The following is a 10402-nucleotide window of genomic DNA, read 5'->3' as shown; positions in this document are numbered from 1 at the left end:
CACTGAACCAGCAGCAAAAGAAGATCAAAAGTACACTTCACGTTTGCTAAACATCGTCATTAATTCCCTCTTACCTTTACTGCTTTGCTTCCATCACCATAAAATCACATTTCCTGTACAGCTATTTCTCTCTCTCAATGTACTTTAAGAACAGTTTCCTATCTCAAATCTCTGTTTTCTCCATTATTCACTTGCTTATTACGCACCAGTCTACCGTTGTGTGCAGTGTTGTCAGATGCAGTTTTTTTTTCTTTCAAAAATGACCTCCAACAAGAAAGCCTCATTTGTTCTGTTCAGCGAAGAAATTTAAACTTTTTAAAATTATGCCAAATTGCAAAACGCTGTGTCTCTAATAAAACTTTTGTAACTTTGCTCTGTTTCATTTCAACAGCATCAGGTAATATTCACATGTTGCTTAATGGTTTTCTTCGGGTTTTTGTTCTACTGCAAAATATTTTTAAGGTTATCTGCTATAAAAAGCCAGGCCAGGAAAAGCTTCATGTTTTTCTGTGTTTTATCCTCAGTTACTTTGACACAAAGGCATCTGCTGTTATTTTTACACCTCTGATGAAGTCTCACAAGTGTCAGCTTTGTTTTTATATATAGATATAAAAATATGAATATGTACTGATAAATGATCAGAATTGTAATATTTCTGACTGTCTCAGTCAAAATTGAATTGAATTGAATCAAATCAGAATCGTTGGGTTTTTGTATCCATTTCCTCTATTGCCGGGTTTCAAAAATGGCGGTTTTGATTTTTGTGAACAAGACGCTCAAATGACTCATCAGGTGACGTTCTGACTAGTCAATCGGTGGCATGCAGTGTGATGACATCGGATTTTAGTACCTGCTTGGCAAACCGTGGCGAGTTGATCCGATTAGGCACTAATGGAGAAGAGGCTTGATTAACAGAATATTAATAGCAAATTGCATTACCCCACGTGACCATATAATGCCAGTAACTGTAGGTTAGCATAATGCATGAATGCTAAGTTTTCATATTGTTCATGTGTAGCTAGAACATGTTTACACTTACAGAGGCCTAATGTGGCATTAGGAGGGCTATAAGAAAACATTCATGCTACAGTAATGTGCTGTAATACCTCAGCATAGAGCATCTGTTTGAAATTCAGAGCAGGAAAGAGAGTTCAGTAATCCTGCAACTACTATAAACCTTCAGCTGTGATTTATTTTTAATTTACTAAATAAATTTAACTTGTGAATAAACTGTAACACAGGCACAAAAAAACAAAGAGTGTTCATTATTGTTCTTGAGATATCTGGTGGAGATTGTGAAGTATTTTTCCCTTACACCACCATTATTCCTTAAGAAAGTTATGATTGAGTTTTAAGTGCATATGCTTTATCTTATCCTGTGAAAGAAGATTCATTTCTAGTCTTCTTATTATGAATTTTGAATCCATTGAGGCTTCATGTGTCTGAAAACTGAGTTTTATTTGTGTGACGCAGAAACAGATATTGGAAGCTTGAAACGTTTTTAGGTCATGTGTCATTCAGATAATTCACTGCCCGGTATCCAATCTTTTAATACATCCATATTCTTACAGAAGTCGCTGGACTCTGCTGTCACTTCTGAGAAACCAAGCTGAGTGCAGATGCCATCCTCAACAGGCCTTCAGCGGGTGATTATTTGATACTTAAAGAGTAGATTTTTGCTAGACTGTTTTATATAAATGCCTTTAGGAAATTAATGGAAACACTTGAGGTTAACGAGTAGGTACTTGACCACCTGCCAAAACCACGAGGATGACCAAAACATCCTCAACAAAACAACTTCTCATGTAAAATCTTAGGAATCTCTCCCATCTGGCATTATGGCGAGCTCAAACGAGTTGGATAGTGGAAAATGAGAGTGATACCACATCATGTCGCAGTGTGTGAATGTGTGTGCGCCTAGTTCGAGTTACATCATGACACAGTGGCTTCAGTTACAGTTGAGACTTTTCATCACCATCAAGGTATGTGTCATCCCGTCTCAGACACACTCACACACTCGACGCTGTATCAACTGATATAGTGAGCTAGCTATTAGACGCTGACTATTTTAAGACACAAAAACAGATGAACGTGGAAAAGCTAATAAAGGCTTTTGCAAAGGCTTTATCGAATGCTTATTTCGAGTGCCTTTCATAATTTTTAATTGCTGAAGTTTGACTGCAAAGCCAAAGGGAAGTTTGTAGCCTTAGCTTTTCTTATCCTCACACTATTTAAAAATCATGTCACTAAATCATGGTTTTGTACTATGACATCCTGTCCACAGTTATTACACTTTAAAAGCCTAACTCTAAGGCGGGACTGGTTGGTGACCCAGAAATCCTTTTCACAACTGGATGAACTAATGGAGTCCAACACGAAGTGACCAGGATGTGAGGAGATTGTTCTGCCCAAATAGAAAGGATAACCACGCCAAACTGATAACTTTATATAGATTTTAAAACAATATAGATGTATTTTTAATGGATGTATTTTCATAACATATTGTACAGATAACATAATGATTGCAATTTAAGCACATTTTAATCACGCTGAATCCATTCATTTATCATCATCAGTGTGGCACCAATAGGGCACCTCATCAACAGCTCATCAGCCCCCTCTGAGCTGGGTCCCCTCTGTGGGACCCTAAAGCGTGTGCTGCAGGATTGTCCAATATTATGACACTCATATTTCCTATGAGTGTCATAATATTGGACAATTTTTGTGAACTGCATCATCAAGAATAATTTAACTGAAAATTTTCCAATAATCAATAGAAACATTTGGATTATTATCTTAAACAGTAAAAAGTCAGTGTTATTGTGGTTTTGCAGATCACTAACCATGTGACATGAGTGTGTTCCCCATTTTGGATGACTGGATTCTATGACTTGAATGATGGACTTTTGAACATTTGTCCAGTTGTATCTAAATTAGTATCTGTTAAAGCATGTTGTCTGCAGCGCTGACGCAAAACTTTCTCTTGAAGGTCTACCTTCCACCCAAATTCTGGTTTGTGTTGCTCTTTATCAAGTTGTACGACCACCTGGCTAGTAGTTAGTGAGTATTTGACACAATCATGAAAAATGGCAACCATGGGAATCTGCTAGCAACCAAAGCAATCACTGGGAGTATTCTGGTGCAACACCATCTCTGAATTTCACCTAGAACGAGTTAATAACCTCCAGGAACCAGTGCAAAACAGTCGAGGAATACACATTTCCCTAGCAACTTTCAAGCAATGCGCACCAAACCTCGGTAGTTAGAATTGTTTTCTATCACCCTCAAGTGGCCAAAAATAAAGCAACTGCAGGTTTTAAGCCACAAAGATTATGCCCAGATATTTCCCTACAACCAAAAAAAAAGATATTTTCTTGGACTTGAGGTTTCAAGATTTCATAAAGTAGATTGTAGTAGTACTGATGCATTGGGGTTTGCATTGACTCAAATTTTAAATGTTAAATGACATGACATAGACTTTGACTTAGGTTTGAGGAACACTTTTCAGAGAGGGTGCAAAAAATCCTATTCAGTGTGGCCACCACGCTAAACTACACAAAATGACTGTAAAATTTCTGGCATTTTTGTATATTGTATGTATTGTATGTATGGTCAACTAGGTCTGTCATCTCAGTTGCAGGCATCTGCAACCGACCAATTAAGCTTATCCATCCATCCATCCATTTTTCATCTGTCACATCAGGCTGTTGATATTAGGCTGCTTTAATGACTCTCTTAGGTGTGAAGCTAAAGTTAAACCACTGCAAGAAGTAAGATCAGACAAACTGGATCAAGATCGTCTGGAACACTACTTTAAAGTGTACTGGCCAACGGGCGTGGAAGGGCAAAGCCACAGGAGACAATGAATATCAATGGTGTGAACTCCAGGAAGAGTGTTTGCACATTAAAGAGGAAAAGTAAAGAAGAAACGATGGTAAAAATAGCAAAAACGACAAAGTGGAGAGAAGGCAACAGCTGCTCTTTTAAATCCACCTGTTTGGATAATAACCAACGTCGCATTCCAAAAACCAAAACCCTCTCAAACATTTACGAGGTGTTTGGTCATATGGTGAGTATGTAGGCTAAATGCGTATGTGACTCGGACAATGCTGCTATAAGGTCAGTGTGTCTTTGAACTGAAGGAGTGCTTAGATTTTAGTATCCTTCATTAGAAAGGTCTTGTATAATCACATAATGTAAATATAGAAAATTAGTCAATATTTTTATATCAGTGGGTCAATATGTGATGGAAAAGGTAAGGTAAGGTAAAGGTAAGGAGTGTAGCAATACATTCACTGAAAATTGTCCCTCAGCTCTGGCTCTTTAGCTTCCTATAGATCATTGGCTTTAGTTTTATAGCATACTGACCACTTTAATATAGGCACACATGGGCAGAAAAGCTCTGAGAAACCCACCATACACCACCTGAGCAACAGCTGACAGAAAACAGCAGAAACAGATGGTGCAGCCTTTAGCAATTAGAGAGGTATTAGTAAAGATCAAAACAGATCTATAGCACAGAAAATATTGAAATCAAGTGGATACACAACCTCTAAAGAAGTTAAAATTTGTGTAATGGATGTCTACCACCTGGTGGCTAAACAATATAATATTGGTAATTTAATCATGATTGTGGACATGTGTCCAAATCTGTCCCACCACAGTTGGCCTCACCAGCATCAAGCCATTTGTAAAAGATGACCACAGTCACCACTTTTCCTAATTTCTGACACTTGCATGTCATACATCCTTGGGCAAGATGGTAACCCCAAGTTGCTCTCTGATGCATCCATCAACATGTGTTAGATAGAAATCAGTTCAGTATGAATGGGTGAATGAGAGAAGCTTTTTAAAGTGCTTTAGGTACTCAGGTAGAGTAGAAAAATGCTATATAAGAACCAGTCCAATTACTCTCAAAAATTCCCTTCAAGGTTTCCTAATATATCCCATTCAAAAGAATTTCAGGGATTTAGGGTAACAATGAACATCAAACATTTGTGCCCAATTTGAAGAAATTGATGTTCAAAAATACAGACAACCAGAAAAAAAAATCATTTGGTCATAGCTATCACCAGCAAGGAGCCATATACAGTTTTTGTAGTTTTATAGAGACTCAAAGTCAACAGACAAAGCAGACCATCGTGGTTTGCTTTGTCACAGTGGATGTGCCCATCAAATACAGATATCTATTTCTTACTTACAAGTGCATTCGGCCTAGTAGGACCCCCTACCCTTCTGTTTATGGGCTCACATCACTTGTAACTTACGGCAAAATTTGTTTATTTTTCTCCCTTTAGAGAACTCTAGAAAGGTCATATGATTATCTGTGTTTTACCTTTCTTTACCTTCCTATGTTTTTATAATGTTTTAATTAAAAACTTTTATTAAAAAGTTACTAGCTTCATATTTTAGTCACAGCTACTGATAGGTTGCTGGTTTGTGCAAGATTTCCTAGGCCTAAGACAGAGTTGTGTCAGATCAGAAAACACTTTAATATGTTTTTTTATTATTTAATTGGAGCACCTGCAGTCTTCTTAGCTGTCCCTTAAAACAATTAGAATTGTTACGAGGGCATAGTTTTAAGTCAAGAATTAAAGAATAGTTCCCAATGGGTATCTGACTTGGATGCCTAGGGAAGGACATACCGAAGAGATTATATATCTGGGCTGGCCATCAATATCACTGAAGGCAATAATCTGGGAGACAGACTGAAGCTCTGTTTAGACTGCCCAGTACGCAAATAAATGGAAGAAGATGGATTGATGGATGGATGGAAGACTATTCTTTGAAAGTTGAGATAAGACAGTACAGTAATTCAAGCTTGAATGTTTTATAGATCCTACATAAATGTAAAACTTCAGAGGCCAGTGACAAAATGGATGATGCACGAATGGGTGAATGAGTGAATACATGAATTAACAGACAAATGACCAAATGAATGGGTTTCATTGATGGAAATAAAAGACTGAGGCGAATGACTGAATGGATGAACAATGAATAAAACTCTGAGAAAAGAGATGGTGATACAAATGAAAGGTAAAGACATTGTGATCTGACCATTTATGGATCCAGTTAAAAGTCAAACTGCAAACAGCTGCTGTGGTTACAATGAAGATACAATAGGTGGTTACAATTAAAAACCTCTATCCAAACATCTTGACTTGCCCGTAGTTTCTTCACACCAAGCAAAGGAACATCTTCACCCAGTTGCCTATTCTGAGGCAGAGTTTGGAACAAAGTCAACGTCTTGCTCTAATATAGCTAACAAATCCAGAGTCTTCCACTGCAGTCAATCTTTAGACTCACATAAACATCTCTCAGACATGACTGTAGCAGCATGTAGGACTAGCATGTACAGCCTCAACCTTTTATGTTAGGTCAGTTCACTGAATAACAGAGCTATATTCTCTTTGTCCTGTTTAGTTTGCAGTGATATCAGCTGGGTATTAGATGTTTGCATTCATCTCCTCCTACCATACTTTTACACCCCTGGATTTGATTGAAATGGGAATCGAAATCGAGGGAATTCATTGGTGTCATGAACTAAAGAACACGTTTGGTGGTACCATGCATGTACACACATGAAGAAATCGTTTAAATCCTTGGATCTAGACAGATGGGACACCCACATATACATGCATAGCCGTGTCACATGCAGTTGTTGTCTTCCTTTAGCTGTAAGAGCTGTCTGGGCCAGGGTTAATACCAAAGGACTGTTTCCCACTTGTTAATTGTTCCATATGCGCACATGGCCATCCAAGAATATAGTCTCCTTAGACTGTGGATAAAAGTCTTCACTAACATTTAGCAGGATTTTAAGGTTGACTGTTTCTCAGCATTCATCATTTGTACTGTTATTCTCTGTATTTGTAGCTCCTGAATAAAGTCACACAATAAAAAAATGTTTTAAAAAGACAAAGGTAGTTTTTTAGAAGTAGAAATGTTACATAATGCTTACCAGCTAGACTGTTATCTGATTGGATCCAGACTTGTTTATTATTCGTAGCCAACTAATAATTAAATGACATCAAGGTGGCTCCACATTTTGAAATAGCCATTGTATTTTCTGTTCACTGACTGTACAGCCTCAGAGAATAGCTGGTGTTCAGTCTAGCCCTGGAGCTGAACTCTAATGTTACAATTTTTTTTTTCACATCTATCCAGGTTGTGATTGTGTGACAGCTAGTTAGCAGTTAAGATCCAGGTTAGCAAAACCAAACTTTTTCAGTTAAATTTGTTGCATTTTCACATTTTTCCCACCACATATGAAAGGTAACGGCATTATTAATACAAAATGCACACATGCATTGCATTTGTCTCTTAGAAAAAAGAGACAAATGCACATAGAAAAAAAACCACAAAGATATTCCTCTCTCACCCATGTGCAGGTTTGAAGGTGTTGCTGCTGTTTGAGATATGCTTGGATTTACCCAATGTGGGGTTACAGGTGTTGCCACTGTTGATCTTTGATGGTTTGTTGGGCTTTGGAGAACCTTGGTCCTTCTTTTCCTCCAACATGGCCATAAACATCCATACACGTTTATGCACACAAACAGAGGCAGACACAGCTCACACTTCCTTACTTAATCCTGCGTTTAATCACATTCATACACACCTGTGCGATTTTAATTTAAGATAGAAAGTTTTGACTCCTTAAAACTTGATCCATCCAATAATCCCAAAATTAAGAGAGAAAAAGTGGAATTTTTCTAATTCCAGGTTTACAAATAACATTGTGATGTTTTCTTAATAAATCCAATGTTCGCATTTCCTTTGTGAAGAAATCCTGAAGAAGCAGATCCACATTCACAAGCATTTTATGTTACAGGAGATCATCACCAGCCAATTCTGCTCCATGATAAATACTTAAAAACAAAATAAATACTTTAAAAAAAACACGCAAAAAAGAAGCCAGTAAATCTTCCCAGCTTTCCATAAAGTATATTTTTCAGTTGTCCTTGATTTCAGATTTCCAGCTATCCCAGAAGTAGGGTGATCCAGGACTCAAGCATTTCAGATTTCATGAGGCTTAAGCCATTAGTGGCCTCAGCGGGATTTGAGCTGCAAGAGACTGAAAGACAAATCGGGAAGAACGCTGCACTAAACTACACCCATCCCACTGAGGCATCAGCTGGAGAGGGGGAGACGGGATAGAGACTGAAGAGGAAGGAGGGAGATTCTTTGGAGAGAGGGATATAAGCAAAGTATAGGTTATGATATAAATAGAAGATCAAAACTTCACATCTGTTATCCCTGGCACATTTAATAATACGTGTAAACTCTAAATGTTAAACCTTGAAGTGTTACTGAAGCATGTTACAGAACTTTTTTTACTTTTTTAATGTATCTAATAAAGATCAATCAGGTGACCACTTTAGGGCACACGTTATTTCAAAAAGTTTCTGTTATAAATAATTGGGTAACATTTTTTTTCTTGATTTTTCTCGACTGATACTGACACAAACAAAGCACAGGAAGCCGCTTCTGTAAAATTACAATAATACCCAATGAGATAAAGTGGGTTAACAGTTATACTATAAATATTTAACTTAAACAGAATTGAACATGTGCATACACCCACATACAGACTTGTGCTGTTCTGTGGTATGGTATTTCATAGGCTGGGTTCCATGATGGAGTTGAGTAGACAGCTGCAAAAGAGAGAGAGAGAGAGAGAGAGAGAGAGAGGGAGACTGAATTTTTGAGTCAATGTTCAGCTGACTTTGAAGAAAATCAATTCAAATCAATTTTAGCAGTAATGATACTGACAGTAAAAATAAATACTTGTATATACAAGTTAAAATAAATAACTGCTATAAGGTTATAAAACAAACAGACTCACATATCATATTATTTATAGCTTGAAAATGTCACTGTATAGTATTATACAAAGTTTTGGCATCATCAAATATACTACACACTACCACAGTCCTACATTTATCACAGGCTGGGTTTTTTGTTTAGTGTTTTTAGAAATAACACAAGCAAGAATCACCATGGATCTGCATGTCTACAAATGGACTTCTTACCATCATCAGTACGATGCCATTATTTTAAACCACAATAATTTCTAATAATCCTACACAAACAACAATAGTCAGAACAGCTGTTGAACTATATAATGCATAGGTTTCATCAGCTCAACACTTTGATAGTCCTTGAACTACATTAACTGGAGTGATTAGACTTTAGTTTGATTAACAAGACTGAAGAAGTCACTTGGATGAGTGACGAAATGTTTCTCCCACTACGTCCAGATGAACAGAATCAACTTTTTTGGGATAACTATAATGTTATAAGAATATCAGACAAACCTATGGCAACTGATATTCCAGGCAATAGATTTCTTTTTTTAACTGACACTCCAGGTAATGCTTTAACCTCCTAGGACCTGGCATCCACATATGTGGACATCACATTTTGGTTGTCTAGACCAAAATACTAAATTTTGCTCTACAAGGGCCTGATATCCACTTACGAGGACATTATACTGCTAATTTAAATTTAAAACGAATGTCCTCTTATGTGGATCTCATTTTTCTCAGAAACACAAATAAAATAAATAAAAATATGATAAAAAAAAAAAATCAGGTAATTCTTTGTTATTACATTTATCAGCTCCCAATCAGCCCAAATAGCAAAGAGAAATTGAAAATGCATGCCATGAAAGAGTTCGGGTCTTATGAGGTTAAAGACAGCAGATTTAACTTAAAGATACTGCTCTTCTGACCTCTTGTGGCGTTCTGTGTTAAATACACAACATGTTCAACGTATACAAATTTACAATTTGTAAATAAATTATACAATTTTTAGCATACCCTTCCTCAGAAGCTAAACAAAGTTAACAACCCACACCTCAAATTATGTCCTGCAGTTTCGCAAATATCCATTCATCTATCTTTCAGTTTAATGTAGACTTTTAATTCAAGTTAATAGAAGCAATGGTTCGATTTATTCTTGATGGTTACTTATCAAATAATTTTAGGACTGGTTCTGCCTGCCGAACTCTTGTCAAAGTTAAAGAGTTTATAACTTCAATAAAACCAATAAAACTAATACATTTATTACTGGCATGAAACTGTTGCTGTGTTTTCAGACTACTGTCAGCTGATGCTTGACTTTTTTGTTCTCTCATACTGATAAAAACTGGTGCATCATTATTAACCAGCACATGGAATATCTGGGTGTGACTCTTCTGGTCTCTGGGCCTTTTTTGTTCCCACAGCCCAAAGAAAAGCGCGTCCAGTTAAAATTATACTTAGTTGCATTAACAATCAGCTGAAGCATCACATATTTTATTCTGTCCATCAATCTGCTCCTGTATAATTTAACTATCTCATTATCAAATCACATGGCATCACCTAATTGCATTTAGGTATGTAGAGATGATCTTCTTAAGTTA

This window comes from Oreochromis niloticus, linkage group LG3, assembly GCF_001858045.2.
Source record: "Oreochromis niloticus isolate F11D_XX linkage group LG3, O_niloticus_UMD_NMBU, whole genome shotgun sequence".
Taxonomy (NCBI): domain Eukaryota; kingdom Metazoa; phylum Chordata; class Actinopteri; order Cichliformes; family Cichlidae; genus Oreochromis; species Oreochromis niloticus.
This window is presented reverse-complemented; position numbering follows the sequence as displayed.